General features: G+C 43.4%; 1 protein-coding gene across 1 annotated transcript in view; it reads right to left on the reverse strand.

Annotated features, from left to right (window-relative positions):
* The window catches only part of LOC126480793 (zinc transporter 5-like), a 258,821-nt gene extending 241,002 nt beyond the window's left edge, over positions 1 to 17,819 (reverse strand). Inside the window, exon 1 of the mRNA XM_050104106.1 lies at positions 17,702 to 17,819. The gene's annotated coding sequence lies outside the window, so the exon portion shown is untranslated. The remainder of the gene's footprint in view (positions 1 to 17,701) is intronic.
* Positions 17,820 to 23,902: the final 6,083 nt, after the last annotated feature.

A 23,902-nucleotide genomic window follows, 5' to 3' on the forward strand; every position in this document is an offset into this window, starting at 1 on the left:
TCCACAAGAAGTTATTCAGAATGAAGGTCGACAAGGTAACCAGATGATCAACAGCAGAGCAGCGCCTACAAAATCCACATTGTACATTGGTAAGTAGGCGTCGAGATACAAGCAGCAAAACCAAACGAGAGTTAACCATTCGTTCCATCACCTTACAGACATAGCTGGTAAGGGAAATGAGGCGATAACTGGAAGGCAAGTGCTTGTCCTTCCCCGGCTTAGGAATCGGGACAACAATAGATTCGCGCCAGCATGTGGGAACATGACCCTCAATCCAGATGCGATTATAAGTACAAAGAAGAAAATCTTTACCCGCAGGGGAAAGGTTCTTCAGCATCTGAATATGAATAGAATGAGGCCCCAGAGCGGAGGACCCTGACCGGGCAAGTGCACTTTCGAGTTCCTGCATGGTGAATGGGGCATTATAACTTTCATGATTCGAGGAGCGGAAGTTAGGTGGCCTTGCCTCCTCTGCCTGTTTTCGGGGGAGGAAGGCGCGGTGGCAATGAGCAGAGCTTGAAACCTCTGCGAAAAATCGGCTGAAGGCATTGGAGACATCCTCAGGGGCCACAAGGACGTCATTCGCGACCGTCAAGCCAGAAACTGGTGAGTGGACCTTAGTAACAGATAGCCGGCGCAGGCTACCCCAGACAACAGAAGAAGGAGTAAAACTGTTGAAGGAGCTTGTGAAAGCAGCCCAGCTGGCTTTCTTGCTTTCTTTAATAACACGATGACACTGCGCACGTAATCGTTTATAATGAATACAATTCGCCATCATAGGGTAGCGTTTAAAGGTGCGTAAAGCACGTCGACGAGCACATATAGCGTCTCTACATGCTGCGGTCCACCAGGGGACCGGTATGTGACGTGAAGAAGAGGTAGTATGAGGGATGGAATATTCAGCAGCAGTGAGAATGACTTCCGTGAGGTGTGCGACCTGACTATCGTAGCTTGCGAAGTTTTGATCCTGAAATGTCGCCCTGGAAGAGAAGAGCTCCCAGTCTGCTTTGGAGATGTTTCAACTAGTTGAGCATGGAGATGGGGTATGATGCAGGAGATGGATAACACAAAGGAAGTGGTCACTCGAATACGTATCAGAAAGAGCGTACCACTCAAACCGACATGCAAGTTGGGTAGTACATATAGAGAGGTCTAAATGGGAATAGGTGTGAGTTGTGTCCGAAAGAAAAGTAGGGGCGCCAGTATTGAGGCAGACAAGATTGAGGTGGTTGGAAAAGTCTGCTAACAGGGAGCCTCTCGGGCAGGATGCTGGAGATTCCCAAAGGGGATGGTGGGCATTGAAGTCTCCAGTCAACAAAAACGGTGCAGCTAGCTGAGCAATAATTTGCATCATGTCTGCCCTAGTAACGGCAGACGACGATGAAGTGTAAATAGTACAAATGGAAAATGTGAAAGTGGGGACAGTAATTCAGATGGCAACTGCCTGCAGATCGGTGTGCAATGTGGTGGGATCGCAGTAGTTATCACCCCGGACCAGCAAGATAACCCCTCCAAGAGCCGGAATACCTGCCACAGGGGGTAGGTCAAAACGCACAGAGGTAGTGTGCGAAGTAAATACGATCACATAGGCATAGCTTCGTTTCCTGGAGAGCTACTACGAGCGGACAGTGCAAGCGTAGCTAAGTCCTCTTGGTTGGAGCAAATGTCACGAATATTCCAATGAAGAAGTGCCATCGTGAGAAGAAAAAGACTGGCTTCGAGGGAGCACTGCTGCCGCTATCAATAGGCGGAGAGTCATCATCCATTTTTTCAATAGGTTCGTCGGCCACCATGTTAAGATGGTGGGAGGGGGAGCTACCTCTGCCGGTGAACAGTCAGATGTTCGGCTACAAGCGGTGTGGCCAGGCGAAGCAGATGACGGCCTGGGGCAGCAACCGCTGGGTGGCGCAGGAGAAGAAACATGCCGTGGCGGACAAGGAGAACTTTTCTTCCTATGAGCCTTCTTGGAAGGTCGTTTAGTCAAAGTACTGGTTGATGGCTGGGAGTTCGGGGTACATAAGAAGTCTTCACGGGATGGTTCCTTCTTGAAAGCATCTGACTTCTGGGTCTTAGGTACTGTATTTCCCCACTGGGAGCAGCATGGGCTTCCTACTAGCAAAAAGCTTGCGAGCAGCCGAGGTGGACACTTTCTCTTTCACCTGAATTTCCTGTATACAGCGTTCATCCTTGTAGATGGGGAAGTCGCGAGAGGACGCTGCACAGTCACCCTGACAGTTCACGCAACGAGGAGACGGAGGTGGACAGTCACCCTCACGGGCGTCCCTGCCATAAGTGACGCATTTAGCCACATTAGAACAAGACTGGCGGTTGTGGTTAAAACGCTGACACTGGTAGCAGCGCATAGGTGTTGGGACATAGGGGCGAATAGAAAGAACCTCATAGCCCGCTCTGATGCACGACGGCAGCTGAACACTATCAAAGATCAAAAAAAAGTGTCCGGGGCGGTACGAGGTCATTGTCGACCTTTTCCGTGACCCTATGGACAGCTGTCACGCCCGGCTCAGTGAGGAAAGACTGAACCTCCTCATCAGTCAATCCGTCGAGTGATCTAGTATATACCACACCATGCGACGAATTCAAAGTGCGGTGAGCCTCCACCCGTACAGGGAATGTGAACAGGAGTGTGGCCCGAAGGAGTTTTTGTGCCTGAAAGGCGCTCTCAGTTTCCAACAACAAGGTACCATTACGCATCCTGGTACAAGATTTGACAGGTCCGGCTGTGGCATCTACGCCCTTCTGAATAACAAAATGGTTAACAGATGAAAAATCCTTTCCATCCTCAGATCTATGAACTACGAGGAACTTTGGGGAGGCGGTAATACTTTTGTTACTGGTGGCTCGTCAAGTTTCCACTTTTGGGCAAAAGTCGAGAGAGAAGAAGAAGAGAAATCCATTGCAGATGAATCCCCCATGATTGCTAGCATCTCCGATGGCACGCTCCTTCCTTGTGGGGACCCTCTTGGAGCGTGCTTCCACCTTAGGTGAATGTTTACACCTCAGGTCACACCTCGCGAGAAACGGACGGAGGGACCAGTAGGCATGGTCGGAAGGTGTCAGCTCGGGCTGTCACCCCTCCCCGGGCCTGGCCTTTACCAGGGGGTACGCACTGGCCCTACTTGTCTACCCAGGGCGGGGAATTACGCTTTACCCCGTCACCGGCTACGCGTGGGTCGGCCTTCGGGCACGCAGAGAGAGGAAAGAAGAATAGGAAAAAAAGGGAGAGAGGGAGAGGAGGACAGACTGTCTCAAATGCCGAGGCAGAGACCATAGGGTGGACAAGAAGGCAAGGAGAAGAAGGCAAAGAAAAGAGTAAGGAAGACAGTGAGAGAGGGAGAAAGACAAAGAAAGGAAACAAACAAAGGAAGGAAGAAACCAGAATAAGCGAAAAACCAAAATGACCACAAATGTAAGTCGTTGAACCGTCCGTCTCCGGACGCAGGTACAAACTACCCCCTTAAAGGGGAGGGACTCCTTTTAGTCGCCACTTACGACAGGCAGGAATAACTCGGGCCTATTCTGTCCCCCGGACCCACAGGGTGGAAACCTGAATGAAGCAGGGATAACATAATACTTTTGCGTAGAAGATTCATGACTGGACCGTGCCCAAGCAGAAAACTGTACAAAAACTGGAGCTCTGAGGATAGAAGAACAGCTTTCTAATAGCTTGACAGTACTATGGACACAAGAAAGGCTTAAAGAAAATTCTGAAATGTCCTTTGCAGTACATCAAAACAGCCCAATATGGACCAGAAATGATAAGTTCATAAAAATGCATAGTTCACTCACTCTAACTTTGAGAATGACTTGGCTCTCTTCAACCAAAACACTTTTTGAAAGATCACTATGTGAGAGCAACATCCACTAGGTCTATGATACATCATTGCATTCACAATACAGTGTACCTGTCAGAATCAATGGAAGGGAGTCTGCCACTTTTGTTACACAGAGGATACAGCCACCATGTTGACACAAGTAAATTTCTGTGTATTTTTCCCTGCTGTCAAGTGGGTTTTAGGGACCATCAGTGCCTTGAGGAATTTCATTCAGAAATTGGGTTTCCACAATATTTCTGTGGTTTCAAGAAATCACTTCAAAAAAACACTAAAAAAACACCAGACCAGATACACAACAAAGCCCCAACTGAAAAATATTTGTTTTGTGGGAAAGGACAGACTGAATAAAATAGTTGGTATATGACCTGACACAGTCAGTGTATTTATGGCATTATAATGTAGGCTGTCTTACATGATCATCCAACAAAAAGTTTGCAGTGGTGGTAAATAGTTACATGTTTTTTAGATCACACTCACAGTAACTGTTATGAAGTGGAACATGTCAATTAAATACATTACTGCTACCACAATTTTAAAACATCATCAACAACAACAATAATAATAATAATAAAAATCTACTTTTGCCTTTTCCCATTACTTCTATATAGTCAGCATTGTTATACAAGTTGAAGCAATGTTAGTGGTAGTGGGTGGCAGGTGCCCTTGTAACCACCACTCCGCCCAGGACAGATTCTGTCTGTGATAAGAATAAATCGATGTTTAAGTGTGCGAATGTTTTTCTAACTGTATGTGCAGCATGTATTTGATGCAGACTGTGGGTACCAGAACAGTATTTACATAGCTGGACGTGGGAAACCGCAAGAAACCACATCCAGCTCACCAGCCCTCATTGTTAATCTCCAAGGTGCCTCCCAATAGCCTGGTAGTGGCACTTTAACACACTTGACTACCTGGCTGTGTGAATAATAATAATAATAATTATTATTATTATTATTATTATATATTTCATGTCAGCCATTTATACGTTTGTTATTGAGTTTTTCTATTCAAAAGCACTCTATGGTATAGATGTAACTATGAAGAAACAACTTTACCCTAAATGCATAGGCTACTGCAGCTAGTGTCAATTTCATTAAAATTCTTCTTTGTGTACTACCACATCACCTTACAAAATACTTAGAATACCAGAATATTGGCCATGTTGCAGCAGCTTTCCTCAGTGCAAAAATTATGAGTTGGGAAGTGGGTGCTTCAATAAATCACTCTTCTAATTATGTTGCTATACCACAGACTTCACATTTGTTAAGACAACTACTGCAGGTCTTTGCCCTGAGAAATGACACAACATGGCCGAAAGGTCTGTTTATTCTGGTATTATGGAATTTTAAATACAGGGTATCCAAGATTACAGTTCCAGTTCAAATAGCATCAAATTTCAACAGCATATTATTGATGCAGGGGAAAACATCAAGGGGGGGGGGGGGGGGGGGATGGGCAATAGCTGATGCTGTAAACATCAGGATATGCACACCAACAGATACGCAGCACACAGCCGTTCTTCAGTTTGAATCCAAGGGGCCCAACATGATTCCCTCCATGTAGGATCATGCTCTACTGGTAAAGCTTTTTCACAAAAATGATTACTGTGCACCAGTACCCCTACAGAAGTTACAGACACACAAGGGATGAACAAAGGTGACTTAATGGTCTGGAGAAAATTATTACAAAAGTCCAAAAGAGAGGTTCTTTAGAAGTACATTGCAGCAGAGCGAGGAAAGTACTCGATCCAAGGTCTGTCAAAGATATGGCTACAGCAGTGCAGGAGGGTTAGAATGGTTGTGTGCAAACATGCAGTGCGTGGAGAATTGCCCAAACATAGGACTTGCATGTGAGCACGCTGCATAAAATCCTATGAAACATCCTGCATTGCTAATCATACAAAATCATCAATGCTCTGGAGCTGCTTCTTGATGACGTTCCAGTAATATACACATTCTCTCTGGAATTTCTTTCTCACATGGAAGCGGGCGACGAATAGCCGTGGATCATTCTGTGGACAGATGAAGCCCTTTTCCACCTCCAAGGCCATGTCAATGCACAGAATTGGAGAATAAGGGCAATGGAAAATCTATACATACTTCAACCAGTACCACTTCATTCTGCAGATTGACGGTATTGTTACGGAGTCGTCACATTTTTTCACGAAGGTTAGCCCTGTGGGTAGTGTTACCACCACAGTCACTGGTAAACACTGAGAGTCTTTTGTGGGCAAATGTAATTCCAACCCTTCAACAGTGTGGATGCGTCTGTAGGATCATTTTTATGCAAGACTGCACTCCTCCGCACACTGCACAGCCAGTGAAGCAGTCGCTGCAGAGGCATTTCACAAATGCTAGAATTATTTGCCATCTTTTCCCTATAGCCTGGTTATCCAGATCACCTGATCTGTGTTTGTTCTGCCGGTGGGTTATCTGAAAGATGAAGTGTTCAGTGCTCCAGCTGAACTGAAGGTATGCATTGTGCAACACATTCTGAAATGTGACTCCCAAAATGTTCAAACCTGTTGTGGAACATGCTGTTTCTTATTTCAACTTCTTGCAGAAAACTGTGGACAGCATATTGAACATGTCTTGCATCAGTCACAACAACAATTAAAAAAAGGTGTCATTTTGTTCTTTATGCAGGTTTTTGGCCCAGGACAGTTAAAAATCTATGTAATTTTGTGTTTTGGTGGTTTTTGGCCCTAGGTCATTTAGAAACCATTTTTCCCATCTAATGTGGTACAACCTTGCCGTGGTGGATGGGGTTACCTAACAGGTCTACAACAATTGACTACCGAACTTCTGCAGTCATGCAATCAATAGTATGGATGGTGTATGTGAAAATCAAACCATACCCCCCCCCCCCCCATATCAATAATATGCTGCTCAAATTTAACATCATTCTGAGCAGTAGTCCTCTTTCTACATAGTTTTAAAACTGGAACTTCAATTATGAACACCCCGAATTTTACAAGATATTTACACTAGAACAGTGACCTTTATGACAGGTAGTTCATGCTAATACACAAAAGTTGGAACTATCAAGTAAGAGAAAAGAACAGCAAATGCTGGGGATGGGGGTGAGGAAGACTTTCAATCTGTGTATAAACTGAAGAGCAAGCAGCACTTGTGGTGGGAGGAATGGCCTTTTCCAGAAGCATGCCACAACTATTGTACAAGAAGAACATAAATCAATTTTCTGTCTAACAGCGCAAAGTATTGTGCAGAGATTTATGTTGATCTGTTTTTAAGGGTAGTGTTATAAGTAACAAATATCTATATTCCGTGTGGTATTAATAAATTTTGTAGAAAATAAATGCTTCCCAGGCATGTCTGTGCATAACGCATTTTGTGGAAGATGAACACTCTCTAGGCCTGTCTGCATATTGCATTGCCAGTGATTTACTGCGAAATAGTTGGTGCAACTGAGGAACATCCTGTAGTTGTTTCATGTTAACAGTACAGTACAGAGAGTAGGGAATCATCTGCTTGTTCTTCCAGCAACCCGCCTTCCCTCACTCCCTTCCAGCCACCCCTTGCACTTAATGTGATTCTACTGCACTTAAATGTGGTACAGACATTTAACATTTGGCCGTAACCCACTTCACTTCAGAATAAATATTAATTTTATAGTATTAAACTGATTTTTTCAACCCCTGCAATGCAGAAATTATTAGTCATTGAGAAAATAATTGTTTAAACGTATTCTGTGGGAGACATGTCACGATGTATATTTCCTTTTAATAATTTTACATAGGTAACTGCATTTATCTTTTAATGTATCACAACTGGTTTCTATGATGGTCATCAATTTCAAAAAGTCTGCTACATGCATTTTATCTAACGTGCTTTTATCGGATTATGCTTTTGCGTAAATGATGACTACATATAAGCAAGCCCACAGCAGCGACATCTAGGGAGGGTGTAGGAAAACAGGTTGCTGGTTGCTACTGCACTTCAGTAGCTAGTTGCAATAACCACTATGTGGACGATGTGGTCTATACTACACCTTATTTTAGATCTGTGACGATGCTATGCTGATTTTTATATATATATATATATATATATATATATATATATATATATATATATATAAATATATTAGAGGGAAACATTCCACGTGGGAAAAATTATATATAAAAACAAAGATGAGGTGACTTACCGAACGAAAGCGCTGGCAGGTCGATAGACACACAAACAAACACAAACATACACACAAAATTCAAGCTTTCGCAACAAACTGTTGCCTCATCAGGAAAGAGGGAAGGAGAGGGTAAGACGAAAGGAAGTGGGTTTTAAGGGAGAGGGTAAGGAGTCATTCCAATCCCGGGAGCGAAAAGACTTACCTTAGGGGGAAAAAAGGACAGGTATACACTCCCACACACGCACATATCCATCCACACATACAGACACAAGCAGACATATGTCTGTGTATACCTGTCCTTTTTTCCCCCTAAGGTAAGTCTTTCCGCTCCCGGGATTGGAATGACTCCTTACCCTCTCCCTTAAAACCCACTTCCTTTCGTCTTCCCCTCTCCTTCCCTCTTTCCTGATGAGGCAACAGTTTGTTGCGAAAGCTTGAATTTTGTGTGTATGTTTGTGTTTGTTTGTGTGTCTATCGACCTGCCAGCGCTTTCATTCGGTAAGTCACCTCATCTTTGTTTTTTATATATATATATATATATATATATATCTGTGTGTGTGTGTTTTGACGATGCCATTATGGCAGTATCACTTTAGGACATGGTGTAAAAAAGGTACATTATACCATATTTTATCTGTACATTTCCCTGGTTGTATGACAGTATATTGTGATACATATTGCTGTTTTATGTTAAAAAAACACACTGCTCACTAGATGTATATATTTATATATTTTAGATCTGAGGAGGGTCATTACAGACTGAAACCGGTCATCGTGGTCATTGTGATCAGAGACTGGAAGAAAAAAGCATTGAGAAAAACGTGAATAGATACCTTTATGTAGGAAATACAATGTAGTTCAATTTTTTAAAGGTAGGTAGGTAGGTTGGTTTAAAAATGGAGGAAAGGGACCAAACTGCGAAGTCATTGGTCCCTTGTTGCCCGGAGAACAATTACCCAAGGGAAAGAAGAAAACAAAGAAGACATACGGCACAATAGCAGGAGAAAGGAAGTTCCAGAAGAACTAGAAGAACGACAGAAGGTCAACAAACACTAGAATGAACAAAATAGGACAAGAAAACCACAGAGAGACACAAGAAACAGGGAGAAGAGGTTAAAAGCAAGAAAGCAGATTACCATGGCTGGTTGACCATGAGAATAAAAAAGGAGAAGCCAGCCACCCTGCAACACATTAAAACCTCCACCCTAAAAGCCCTAGTGTGGAGGACACAGAGGGACAAAGGACATGCACTAAAAATCAGATCAAATGATAAAACCCACCCTCATAAATAAAACGTAAAACTAAAGCTGATGTTACGGCATTGTAGCCCAACACTGAAGGTAGGGTGAGTGGGAAAGTTACAAGTTTGCCACAATGCAGATAAAAGTGAGCAGTCCAGCAAGAGTTGGACAACTGTCATTTGGGAGCCACAGCGACACTGAGGTGGGTCCTCGCGATGGAGGAGGTAACCATGTGTGCGCTACATATGGCCAATGCGGAGCCGACAAAACACAACTCATTCCCTGTGAGAAGCCCGCAGGGAAGACTTCCACACATTCACAGTCTCCTTAATGACACACAGTTTGTTTTGCATAGTGTTATGCCACTCCATCTCCCAAAGCCAAAAAACCTTGCGGCGTAAGACAGAACGTAGGTCAGTTTCAGAGATACCCATCTCCAGGAATGGTTTCTGCATAGCCCATTTAGCCAGGCTGTCAGCAAGTTCACTGCCTGGGATTCTGATGTGATCTGGGGTCCACACAAACACCAGTTAATGACTGGACCGTTCCAGAGCATAGATGGACTCCTGGATGTTCGCTACCAAAGGATGGCGAGGGTAGCACCGGTAGATAACTTGTAAGCTGCTCAGCGAGTCAGAACAGAGAAGAAACAACTCACCAGAACAGGACTGGATGTACTGATGTGCACGAGATATAGCCACAAGCTCTTCAGTGAATACACTGCAGCCAGCAGGCAAGGAATGCTGTTCAATATGGCCTCTGCGGACATAGGCGAAGCCAACATTACAATCAGCCATCGAGCCGTCGACTTAAACAACTTCAGAGCCCCGGAACACATAAAGAATCAAGAGGAAGTGACAGCAAAGAGCGGCAGGATTAACAGAGTCCTTAGGGCCGTGCAAAAGGTCCAGACGGAGCTTCGGCTGAGGTGTACAGCTTGGAGGTGTACGTGAATGGACCTCAAGTAGAAGTGGTAAAGGGAAGAACACCAGTTCGGAGAGAAGGGATCGCATGCGAACCGCAATCGGGAGCCCCGATCTGGGCCGCCGATGCAGGAGATGAACTGCCATGGGTGGGACAAGGAGATGCTAATTCAGATGCTCAGGAGAACTACAAATATGTGCAACATAACTGGTGAGCAGTTGTCCACAACAGATCAGCAATAGAGGGACTCTGGCCTCCACCAGGACACGGGTCACCGGACTCGTTCTAAATGCTCCCGTCGCTAGGCGAACACCGCAGTGGTGCACTGGGTCGAGTAAACTTAATGCTGAGGGCGCCGAACCATAAACTAGACTCCCATAGTCAAGGCGGGATCGAACAAGGGCTCTGTAGAGCTGCAGCAGTGTAGAGTGCTCTGCACCCCAGTTGGTGTTGCTCAGGCAGCAGAGGGCATTGAGGTATTGCCAGCACTCTCACTTAAGCTGACGAAGGTGAGGTAGCCAATTCAATCGGGTGTCTAAAATCAGTCCTAAGAATCGATACGTCTCACTACAGTGAGTGGATTGTCATTAAGATAAAGTTCAGGTTCCGGATGAATGGTACAACACCAACTGAAATGCGTGACACATGACTTCGCAGCTGAAAACTGGAAGCCGTGGGCTAGAGCCCATGACTGTGCCTTGTGAATGGCTCCCTGTAGGTGCAACTCAGCAACACCAGTACCAGAGGAGCAATACGACATGCAGAAGTCATCCACATACAGAGAAGGGGAGACCGACGGTCCTACAGCTGCTGCTAGGCTGTTAATGGCCACTAAAAATAGAAAGACACTCAATACAGAGCCCTGTGGAATGCCATTCTCCTGAATATGGGGGAACTATGGGAGGCACCAACTTCAACATGGAAAGTATGGAGCGACAGGAAGTTTTGGATAAAAATCGGGAGCAGGCCCCGGAGACCCCACTCATACAATGTGGCAAGGATATGATATCGCCAGGTCGTGTCATATGCTTTACGTAAGTCAAAAAAGATGGCAACCAAGTGTTGTCATCTGGAAAAGGCTGTTTTGATGGCAGACTCGAAGTACACAGATTATCAGTGGTAGAGCGACCCTGACGGAAGCCACCCTGACATTGAGCCAGTAGGCCACGTGACTCCAGAACCCAACCCAACCGCCAACAAACCATACATTCCAGCCGCTTACAGAGAATGTTAGTGAGGCTGACGGGCCGGTAGCTATCCACATCAAGCGAATTTTTACCAGGTTTTAGCACCGGAATGATAGTGCTCTTCCCGCCATTGCGATGGAAAGATGCCATCGCACCAGATCTGGTTGAAGATGACGTGGAGATAGCGCTTGTATTCAGGTGCGAGATCATCTGACTGTTGATCCAATTCGGCCCAGGAGCTGTGTCAGGGCAATGTGCAAGGGCGCCAAGAAGCTCCCACTCTGTAAATGGGGCGTTATAGGATTCACTTTGGCATGTAGTGAACGAGAGGACTTTCCTTTTCATCTGCTGTTTGAGGGTGCGAAAGGCTGGAGGGTAGTTCTCCAATGCAGAGGCTCAAGCATAGTGCTAAGCAAAGTGCTCGGCAATCACGTTTGCATCGGTAGAGAGCATACCATTGATGTTAACAACAGGGACACCTGTTGGTGTCCAGACTTGGGAAGGTGACATATGGCACCCAATGGTCAACTTGTACCTCTCCCAACACTCCTGTTTCTGTCGTTTTATAAGCAGGCTAACGCAGTCACAGAGCCACTTCAAGTCTATTAGGTGCTCTAAGGAAGGGTGCCGCTTATGTCGCTGTAGAGCTCGCCGACACTCTTTAATTGCCTCAGCGCCCACCAAGGGACTGCCTTTCGCCGGGGGACCCTAGAGAACGAGGGATCACGTTTTCTGCCACAGAAATTATTGTTGTAGTGACCTGCTCAATCACAACATCGATGGCACACGTAGGGGAGACTGAAAGGTGACAGCATAGGTGAAGGCTACCCAGTCTGCCTTTTTTAACGCCCATCTGGGTGGGAGTCCGTGGGCATAATGCCGGGGAGTGACAGGAAGATGGGGAAGTGGTCAATCCCACACAGGTCATTATGTGCTCTCCAGTGGATAGATGGGAGAAGTCCCGGGCTGCAAACTGTAGCCGAGTAACTACCATGAGCCAAGCTGAAATGTGTGGCAGTCCCGGTAATTAAGAGGCAGAGGTCGTGTTAGGATAGTAAACTTTCGACATCTCTGCCATGCCCTGTAAGCACGGCGCTACCCCACAAGGAGTTATGGGCGTTGAAATCGCCCAAAAGTAGGACAGGATTAGGGAGCTGATTAATCAGTGTAGCCAATCGTTCAGGGGTACTGCACCATCTGGAGGGAGATATATGTGCAGACATTTACTTCCCGCGTTGTCTGTATCCTGACAGCCACAGCTTCAAGATGAGTTTGTAGGGGCACAGGTTCACTACATTCTGAGTTCAGGACATAGACGCAAATTTCAACTGACACACTATTATATTCACTACGGTTCTTGTAATATTCCCTACAGCCATGAAGGGAAGGGGTCCGCATTGCCAGGAACCAGGTTTCCTGGAGGGCAATGCAGAAAGCAGGTGTAAAGCTTAACAGTTGCCATAGCTCAGCCAGGTGGTGGAAAAAACCACCGCAATTCCAATGGCGGTTTACGTGATGGTGGGACTGGGAAGGTATAAAACACTAAATGAGGCAGTCTACGCCTCAGGGTCACCTACTGCCACCGACTTATTTCCTGAACAGGCTATATCCATTGTCTCTGAGGGTCTGGCGAGATGTAGGTCCTCAGCGGACACCAGAATCTTCACCTCATCCTCAGACACACAGCTTGTAAGCAGAAGTAGTGTGGGTGCCACCGCTTCTTTCTGAATTTCTCTTGCTGATCCTTGGGTTTCTCTGGCTGGGAGGGCTTCACCGAGTCAGTCTCCGGGACTGAGGGTGATCCTGAAGCCCTACGACCAGCTGCTTTTGGGCACTTCAACCACTGGCAAGTGTCATATTTCTCACTAGTAGAAACCTGGGAAGGGAATGACCCAAGGGACCCCTTCCTAGCGAGAGGAGCCGAAGAAGACTTACGCTTCTCCAGCTGAGAAGAGGGAAGTGGTGTCCCCGATAGTTGGGGGGACAGTGCTCCTGAGGTAGGTGGTGCGGGAGCAACAGGGAGAGAAGTGTCCCCCACCATCAAGAGGGCAGGTGTTGTCTTCCCGCTCTGAGAGCCGACTGGAACTTGTGGAACTGATGGGGCTACAATGTTCTTGTAGCGGCGGCAGAAGAGGTGGTCATAGCCACAGGATGTAGGCATTCAAATTTCCTCTTGGCCTCAGTGTAGGTCAGTCAGTCCAGTGTCTTGTATTCCATGAATTTCCTTTCACGCTGTAAAATCCTACAGTCTGGTGAGCAAGGGGAATGATCCTCTCTGCAGTTGACACAGATGGGAGGGGGGCACATTCGGGATGGGATGGACATCCACAATCTCGACATGTGATGCTGGAAGTACAGCGGGAAGAAATATGGCCGAACTTCCAGCACCGCATTGGGGGGAGGGGTATATGGCTTGACATCACAGTGTTAGACCATCACCTTGACCTTCTCGGGTAATGTATCACCCTCAAAGATGACGAGGAAGGCACCGGTAGCAACCTGATTATCCCTTGGACCACAATGGACACGCTGGACGAAATTAACTCCTTGTCGCTCTAAGTTGGCACACAGCTCGTCATCATACTGCTAATATAGGTCCCTGTGGAACATCATACCCTGGACCGTATTTAAGCTCTTATGAGGCATGATGGTGATGGAAAGATCCTCATGCTTGTCACAAGTGAGTAATGCCCGTGACTGAGCCGAGGATGCAGTTTTTATCAAGACTGACCCTTACCGCATTTTGGACAAGCCCTCGACCTCCCAAAACTTGTCCTCTAAATGCTCTACAAGAAACTGAGGCTTCATTGAGACAAATGAGTCCCCATCAGCTCTCGTACATATGAGGTATCGAAACAAATAAGGTTCACTGCCATCCTTAGCCTGGTGTTCCTACCATGGTGTGGCCAGGGAGGGGAATGATTTAGGATAATACTTCCTTGCATTGTACTGAGACTTGGAACACTTAGAGACTGCTGGTGTTTGATCACCAGCAAGTGATGTCATGGTGCACTTCATCACATGTCCTCCGCCCTGTGCGACCCACTCCAACCAGGGGCCCTCCACATGGGCGCCACCCAGCCGCAACAAAGGCCACCTGGCAGGATGGCCATTGCCAGGAGTCCCAATGCCCCAGGGTGACAGGCATCTACACCTTGGCACACGTGGGGAGTTAACGGATCAGGCATCAGCAGAGCGATCCCTGTGTAGTTAGGGGGATACAACCAAAAAGGTATATGGCGGCCCCACCACAATGGACTGGCTACCATGCTGGATATGAGATGCAAAAAATTCCATGGTCATTGTCGGTGCAGAAAATGACACTGCATAGTGGGTGGAGGAAAATGCACCCAGGAAGGTGTCTTCGCCCAAGAGAGAGAGAGGATGAGTGGGACTGCAATGCCTCAATGAGAAAGTGGGCTAAAGATCACAATGCACGATGGACACTATGCACCATGTAAGGCGCCCTTCCCCAATTGGCTCACTCTTCGGGAAAATTTTGAAAAATGGAGGCCAAACCCTGCAGAGGACTATCACACAAAGGCCAAAAGATGAGAGACTCTTTTTAGTCACCTTTTACGACAGGCAGGAATACCTCAGGCCTATTCTAACCCACGGGCCAGCAGGGGTGTTTTAAAGGTAATCATTTGCATTAGAAGTCACAGTTTTTGAGTTGCTTGAGAAAACAAAAAAATAACCTATCCCCCACCACCACACCAGTGCAGATTTTTTAGTATGTTGCTCTGGATACTCCCTCCTAGCACTGTGCAAAAATTTGTAGCTACACAATCCCCCCCCCACCCCCCCCAGTCAATCTCCTTTGGCTTGACTGTATCATAAACAGCCGGAAACGATGACAGCCATTATTTTTCACTTGAGCATTTGCTGTGCTAATCGAGATGCATATTTAGCCAATGAAATGAAAAGTTTCTTACAACAAAAAGAAATATGCATAAAGGGTTATATTCTCTTGTTGATGGTTAATATTTCAGGAAAGGTAAAAAGTAATCAAATCTAATAACAGTAAATAAAAAAAGGGAAGTAGGTACACAATGAAGTGTAAATTATGATAGATCTGCTGTTACTTTTTTGGGCGGGGGGGGGGGGGGGGGGCGGGGGGGCTGATAAAAGTCAGAAAAGGGTAATTAGGGACTGAATTGTTCGTTCAGAAACCCTCTTGAAAAGATATACTTGAATGAGTAAAAGTCAATTACTAGGTCCCTGGAGTTTAATTTAATGTAATTGAGTGGGACTGTGTTTTCTGTATTTAAGCTAAATGGTAACGTAAGGCGATTAGAAAACAAAGTACAGTAGCATTTTCTATAACAGAGACAGAATCTGTATCTCTTGCATTATATTCTGCAGAATATTTGTTGCAGTATTAGATACTATCGTACTGAGTTGAAAATTTTGAAATTTAAAAAACTTATGAAGCCAGTCAGTATTTTGCTGTGCCTGTGTGTAATTGTGAATATGAAAGATTAAACATGTACATGTTAAATACATATTTAGCCATATGGCTACAGAGGAAAATAAGTGTAGGGCATGATGCTACGAAGACTCAATATCTTTGCAAAATCCTAACCCACAAAAAAGTAAAAAAAACTGGGCGATTAGGAATAAGCAAAATTACAAATGGAATTAAATTAGAGTGTTGGAAATTACAAATATTATGCGCCTCCCAACAGTATGTGTTGTGGTATGTAGGGTTGTTTGCTGATTATCCCTTGACTCATGAGGTGTGGTCTCTCAGACCGCACCAGAATTTTCCAAGTAGCTCTCTTAGGTCAATTATGAACGAATGTTTTTATACACCACCTACTCTCTTTTAATCACCAACCCTACAAATTGTTATTACCAGTTGCATTATAGCCTTATATGATGTGTTGCTGACATGTGATTTAGTCTCCCAGACCACACCTCGTGAACTGTCCATCTGCTTTCATCAGTTCAGTACAAAATGTGTTAGCAAGAATGTGACAATTTTAAGCACTTAAGTTCAATGAAATTTTTTGCCAGTGGATGGAGAATGAAGTCAATAATATAGAACAAGAAGTAGACAGAGAAGACAATGATTTTTCAATAGCCAGAGATCACAATTCTACTAGTGAACAAGAGGACCATTCAGAGGCTGAACCTTCCTGTTTCTTCAACAAAATACTTAGTGTTAGTTAAAATTAAATGTGTTCCGAGTGGTGGTAAAGAAAGATGTAGACCTCAGTACTGAACATTAATTTTGCAGTTCAGCTTTTATACACAAGTTTAAACACCAGAAAATTCGCTTTCTACAGTGATACCATAATTTTCCAGAAGATAATATTCAGTTCTCTAACAGTTCATTTTGTGCACTATTGAAAAAGGTTCACAAAAGTGTTATTTTTGCTTGATACAAAATAAAATACTGCTGGATTTATTTGGTGCAATAAAATCAACAAGAAGTATTTAAACACCACTTACATAGTTGTAACCATAAATCTTGTATAACATAAATTAAATTTTCAAATGATTTACAGCTTAAATCTTGGTTTAAAGATGGGGGTCACAGAAACTACTCCTCATAGTGTACGTTACAGAAGTCACCTCATGAGTTAAGGGTTATTATTCTTTGATTTGTGCATACTGCTAGTCTCTGTGTTAAATAACTCAATCTGAAGACGTCAAGTAGTTATTCATTTCTACCTTTGTGCAAATAAATACATGACATGGTGTATTTAGCTTTAAACCACCTCTCCAAAACCAGAAGACAATAAATGTCTCAAACTTTCATTGTTTATCATCTTTAGTACAAATATTTGGCGGTTGTAACTGCAGTAAATAGCACACTCTTGAGAACACGTGTAAATATCTCGATAATTTCTACTACAACGTAGCAGACCGTTTGTTAAGAAATCACCTCTTTAAATCAACGCTCTAAAGACGAACATAAAATATTTTCAAATATAATGGGCTAGCTGGGGTCGTCAACAACTGAATATATTACCCATTGGCGCCACAAAAACTGCGATATAAATGTTATACTCAACAAAAATTGCGAATTTTAACCATCTTGTGACACTTTAAATGTGAATTTCAACTGGGCCTGAAAGTAACAAAGAAAGGTAGGCACTCGCAGAAGTCCCATGATGAACTGTGTTTACTTTGCCCAAATTGACAGGAATACAATGCGATGTCAAACTTCTAAAATAGCAAATCGTGATCCTAATGATTACATACTATCATTCACGTATCCATGTATCTAAAGATTTAACATTAACTTTAATTATTATTTTTGATATTAACAATGCCCTTGTATAACTGTGGCTCGCCAAAGAAACCAAGGTAGCAATGTCACTGCTTCTTGAGACTGTACCTTTCAAGACTTCTTTACCGCCTCCGCAAATCTCTTTCCTCCATGTTAACAACAAACAAAGATATTATTAATACTGAAGGGTCAGTGATCACAACCTAACTACAGAGATCACTGTATACTCTGTTGACTGGAACAGCGCTTCTAAATATCAAGTGCTCTCTTGCCTGAAACAAAGCCGTTCTACCGAAACTTCTGTGCAGAATATAATAACAGATTTTGCTAAGAGGCTTTCACACGCTCAATATTTATGCGCAATACCGAGTATAGCAATATTATTACATCGTGTAATATATTGAGCAAGAGTCTACATTTTTTCAGATGTAGAGTCTCCATCAATGTATTGCACACATCGTCAATTCCACTCTCAGGCGACCATCTGAGAGCGGATTTGACGGTTTGCGCAACATATTGATGGAGACTGCAGATCAGAAAAAAATGTAGACTCTCAATAAATATATTACGCAATATATTCGACCATATAATTAACATATTGTGCAATACATGGCAGTTCCTACCGAGACTTCCTGATTTGTGGACGTGCAAACAACTGAGATGAGGCTTCGCTATATGAATATGAATGCATCAGGAAATGCACATGAAAGGAATCAAATGTTGAAGTGGGGAGAATGAGACCGCCGGCCGTTGTGACTGAGCGGTTCTAGGCGCTTCAGTACGGAACCGCGCTGCTGCTGCGGTCGCTAATTCTAGTGGACTGATGACCTTAGATGGTAAGTCCCGTAGTGCTTAAAGCCAATTGAACCATTTTAAGAACGAGACCAACCTACAGGGTCATCAGTACCTTTTGCCTCATTCAAACGGGGCTCAGAGGTACAACCGTTACCCAAAAGAGTCTGGCAAAGTAAAAAAAGGCGTAAAACTAACTGGCAGCCAGACTGCAAGAGAAAACGAAATAAGCAAACCAAAATGGGACAAGATACACTAAAAGAGGAAAAAAGCGTTGAAATTAGGCCTATTAAAATAACACAGCAGATGGCCTGGGCTGGCTGATCGAAGAATAAAAGAGGACAAGCCAGTCACTCTGCAACACACTAAAATCTCCAGCCTAAAAACACAAGGCTAGGGAAACACAGATAGGGAAAATATTCACACCAAGGCGAACAAAAGGCAAAGAAAGAACGAGGAAGAGTTAAAATGGAAGGAGGGTGAAGATCTGGGAGAGAAGGCTAGGCACCCACCCATACATAGATTGAGTGATAAAAAAAAAACTCACGAATAAAACGAAAACTAGATCAGCCATTGAGGCATTGTCTCCCAACACCACAGGCAGTATGATGGAAAAGTTAAAAGTCCACCTCAGGGCAGCTAAAATTGGACAATCCAACAAGATGCAGACGACGAGGTGAGTCCTCATGACAGAGGAGGTGACCATGAGTCAGCCAAGTACAGCCCATGCACTGCCAGCAAAAGATAATGGGGTCCATATGAGTGGATCACACAGATGACCTCCTCATATTCATTGTTTCCTTGATAACACATAGTTTATTTGATGTACTGAGGGTGCGCCATTCGGTATCCCAGATCCTGAAAACTTTATGGCATAACACCGATCAGAGATCAGTCTTTGGTATGCCAATCTCTAGGGCCAGTTTACCTACCTACTACACCAATCCTCCACAATAATGTGTTTAGCATTTTCAGGTTTATAGATAGCTTCCAGCAAGGTGGAAAAGGAAATCTGTCAATTATGTGAACAGAATCTTTACCTGTGTACATAAATTGTAAAAAAAGTTCACTAATTTGTTGAAGCATTGACCATTCATCCTTAAAAAATTCTGATGGTCGTCAGCCTCTATGGCAGTTTCTCATAGCTCGTAGCATGTTAGTATAGACCCATACAGGGTGACTTCCAAGTCACTTTTTCACTCATCACCGCTTCTGCTTGTTTTTATTTTTGCAGCACTTAGTGATTGCAATTGCTACAAAGGCTAGTTATGATGACAGTGTGTGTATGTGGGGAGGGGGGTCACCAGAAACTAAGCTTCATGTCTCACACACATGAGTAAAAATAGTTTAAATGTTGTTCGTAAATGAAACTGAAATTGTCTTAGTTGTGGACATGTTTCGTAAAGATCCAAACTGCAGCAACTACTTAGTATACTTATCACAAGAACAAAAGGAAAAACAGTGAAGCACCACAAAGTTACACAGCAGACAGCAGTGGCTACATCACAGAGTTCTGTTGGCTGGCTAATGGCGGCTGCAGCCAAAAACAAATGACTAATGGCCAAAGACTTCTGAGTTTTTCCAATTTCTACTGATTCAGGACTGGGGAGTGGAGACACAGAGCAACAATCTGATGGCCAGCATAAAGTCAACACCCTCCACAAGCCAAATAGTTGAGTGCATACATTGCCATGAATGTCGTGAAGCAACTGAAAGGTCAGGTAACAAAAATTTATTCAGAAAATAAGTAATTAATTTACTAAAAATATAAATTTCTTTTCAAGAGGTAGAACCCTCCTTGAGTATCGACATACAAATGGTAAATCATCTAGCAGATCTTTTGAAGTCAAATCTCACCCATGACCACCAAAACAGTAGTTTATTACAGTACCTACAGTTAGCTGGATTTTGAATGGACAAGAAGATGAAACCGGAATAATAAAAGCAACTCTCCCGAGTATAACAAACAAGCGTGTAGACATACCATGCAGGAAATAAGGTATGATCCAAGAGGATTAACTGGTTCTTATATTGAGCATAGGCCTAATCAATATTGCTGTATCCTACAACTCCGTCTACCCACAATCCAGACACGAACAGTAGGTTGCCGTAGCTCATGTTCCCCACAGGCTGAATGGTACTGTAAAACAGGGTTTTGGACACTTTTCCAAACAATATCACATAATGCATAGTAGTTTTGTAAAATTACTTTTGAAAATGAAGTCAGTCTATTCTAAAACAATGTAAAACTGTCTAATGACATTTTCAGTGTAATAAGATTTATCCCAAGCTGAATCAAGTTTAAAACAAAGTACCAGCAATCAAAATGCTGTGCAGCTAATTTGATCCACGTTTTTAGTGATGCAAGTCGCCTCACTTGTCCCAGAAAATGGTTGCTTTTGATCATACAGTGATAAATAAGGTGCTGATTACAATTTTTTGGGTATGAGCTAGACAATAACTAATTTCTACATGAAAAAAGTCACTCGCCTTCTGTTTAAGTAATTTTTTGACAGCAAAATATCAAATCACTTTTTCTTGACAAAAAATAACTCAAAAATACAGGAGTACAGATTTTGTTAGGAGAAAATATTCAAGATAGCGAATGGCAGAATAACTTAAACTTAAGAGCTAGCAGAAACTACCAACTGTTGGACAGAATCAAAACTGACCCAAAATGTTTGTTAAAATAAATGCTTAGCAACACTGCATCCTTTTTCAGAGTTGTAAGTGCCACTTTACAGTATATCGACACAACCTTGACACCCACATCACTTGGATTGCTACTGGTAATGCTACATTTGCCTCCACTGATTGCATGCCCGCAGGAACACTAAGAAAATATCAATCTGCCAAGCCTGTGCTTAAGTGGTAGCCTAGCCACAAAGCAAGTAGTTACAACCATAGCACCTAGCAAGGAGGATCACCACAGCAGTACTGCAATGAGCAATAGCAGGCGCAGGCAAGGACATCACCTCCACCAACTTTGGTCACAATTGAATGTTGTGCTCCTGGGATGGTGTATGCTGGTTGTCTTTGATTTCTGATAGTATCAAATAACTGTCATCAGTGTTATATATCTGGTCAGACTTTGAAAGATTTCAGTGGTTGGTTATCACCAACAAAATAGTAACCTTTAAGGCTTATAATTCCTTTTGTAAAACCAAATCAGGAAGATTACCATTTGTGTGCATTCAGACTTCATGGAATTGTGTCCTCAAGGACACTGTTTGTGAATGATTTCATTTTATTAGTACTGCCCAGTGTTGTTTTTCTGGGAAAAATGTGTTGGTACTCACAAAGAATATATTATTCTGGCAACTTCCACAATTTCAACATATCCTCCAATGTACACTCATTGTTTCCAAGCTGCTTCTCGCTTTTGCTGTCAGCTGCACAATTATGACCTTGGAGCAGCCATGAATCTCCATATTTGTTAGGTTTGAACTGAGAGGAGGCCCTAACGTCCTGTTAAACAGCATTGCAGAAGTAGTCCCTAGAAGCATAGGGGACCTAGATGAAGCAACCATAAAATTCATTTGAGAGAAACCCCTTTCACATTTGTTGGAAGATATTGCAATTGTGCCCAAAATTTGTTTCAGATAAAGTAGTACTGTATACCTGGGAATTTATTTTCTTGGGTATATTCATGGAAACCTCAAATTGCTGCTCTTTCATTTAAGTGAAATTTGTAGGCTAACTACCAAATTTCAGACCCAGGATTTTCTAGATGATACTTTGAATCTAAAACCTGGGTGCATTCAGCCAAATCAATATCATTTTGAAGCAGATGCTTTCTAAAAGCTTCTTTCAGATTTTTATAGACCTCAGATGAACTACATGCAGCATACCAATATACAACACAAAAAAGTGTGGTGTCAGATTACAAGGAAAAAAATAGGAAGACAGTTCTATCTGCTTAGATGTTGGTAAGACATTTTGCTCTAAATAAATCAAACACTTTTTAAAACATCAAAAAGAAAAAGTGCCATTATTGTGTATGACCAGAAAAAAGCACTGGTATTCCCTGGGAATCTTATTTGTGTGTGGGGAGCACTCTCATCACCATAGCCAGTGGCTAAACTGAAGTCTACCATCTGCTTTACCACAATGGAGCCTGTTCGATCATTCCATTTCATATCCTTCAAATTGTTACAGCCACGTATCTGTATGAGTTGGCTGATTCCAAATTGATGCTATATTCATAGAATATTATGTTTTTTTCATTTAGTGAAGTGCCCAGTTTTATATTTTTGAACATTTAAAGCAAGTTGCCAATCTTTGATACCTTATGAAGATCTGACTGAATATTTATGCAGCTTCTTTCAGATAGCACTGCATTCTAGATAACTGTGATACACCTGCTAAACCCGCTGGGCAGAACAGGTAATTAGGATTGTGGAAAGGCTCCAATAAGGTTGGGGGCAGTTTCACCTTCTTATTGTAGCTTAATAACACTTTTACAACCAAAGCAGCACATAGCCGGACCTTTACCGAATGCAACTCTTTCATGGCTGAAGGCCTCCAAACAAGAAATCTTAACAAATCAACAAGATAAAAAAATCCAATTAAGATAGCAATAAAATAATTACCAAAAACATCACAGCAAAGTAGATAGAACAAACATATGCAAGGTGCAATACCAATGACTGAAGGCCACCATTAAGTTTCAAAATTTTAGAATATATTACCATAGACTTTTAAAGGCAGAAGGCTGCAGTGTTTAAGCTTGAAAGATAAATTAAAGAATTAATTTTGCAAAATTTTTGAGAAAAAGGAAAAATAACCATAAGCTTTAAATTTTAAGCAGCTGAAAACAAATAACTAAACACCGGTGGCACTCAAAAGCCTCCAGGGAGATTGGTCTGCCCTCGTTCACTTAGGCAAGATAGGTGGTGAGCCCAGCTACACTTGATCCATCAAAACCCAACCAGGGGACAGCCACGGAGTGAACAACAAACAACTTGCTTGCCACCAATCGTGTTGGACAGTGACAACCGGTGAGGAAAGGACACTGCCTGAAATTACGTTAATGGCCAGGGCAGGTAACCAGAACACTAAAGGCCACAAGGCAGAAAATTCCGCTGGTGCACTTGAATTGTAGTCAACCAGTATAGTTAATTCCACCGGATGGTGGCTAAATTTCAGCAATACAAGACTCGGTGTTGCTCACAGGAAAACCTCCCCCACAGCAAACCACTGAAATGAACCACCACAACATGAATGGGTGTGGCTTGGGTATTTGAAACCACTACTCAACTTTGACGTCCTGGGTCGGTGAACCACGAAGCTCGTAGCGATTGGACAGCTCCACACACACACACTCCGGCACTGTGCATTGGCTGCCAGCAGACCCAGCCGACTGCACTGCATGGAGCTAACTTCCCTCGGCTGCAACAACTGACCGACTTCCCGCAGAATACCAACAACATCTAAAATAGTCGTCAGTGAAAATAACACCAACTACACACACAACCTGACAAACATTGCACGAAGACCTTAACGATACCCAACAGT

Source organism: Schistocerca serialis, chromosome 5, assembly GCF_023864345.2.
Source record: "Schistocerca serialis cubense isolate TAMUIC-IGC-003099 chromosome 5, iqSchSeri2.2, whole genome shotgun sequence".
Taxonomy (NCBI): domain Eukaryota; kingdom Metazoa; phylum Arthropoda; class Insecta; order Orthoptera; family Acrididae; genus Schistocerca; species Schistocerca serialis.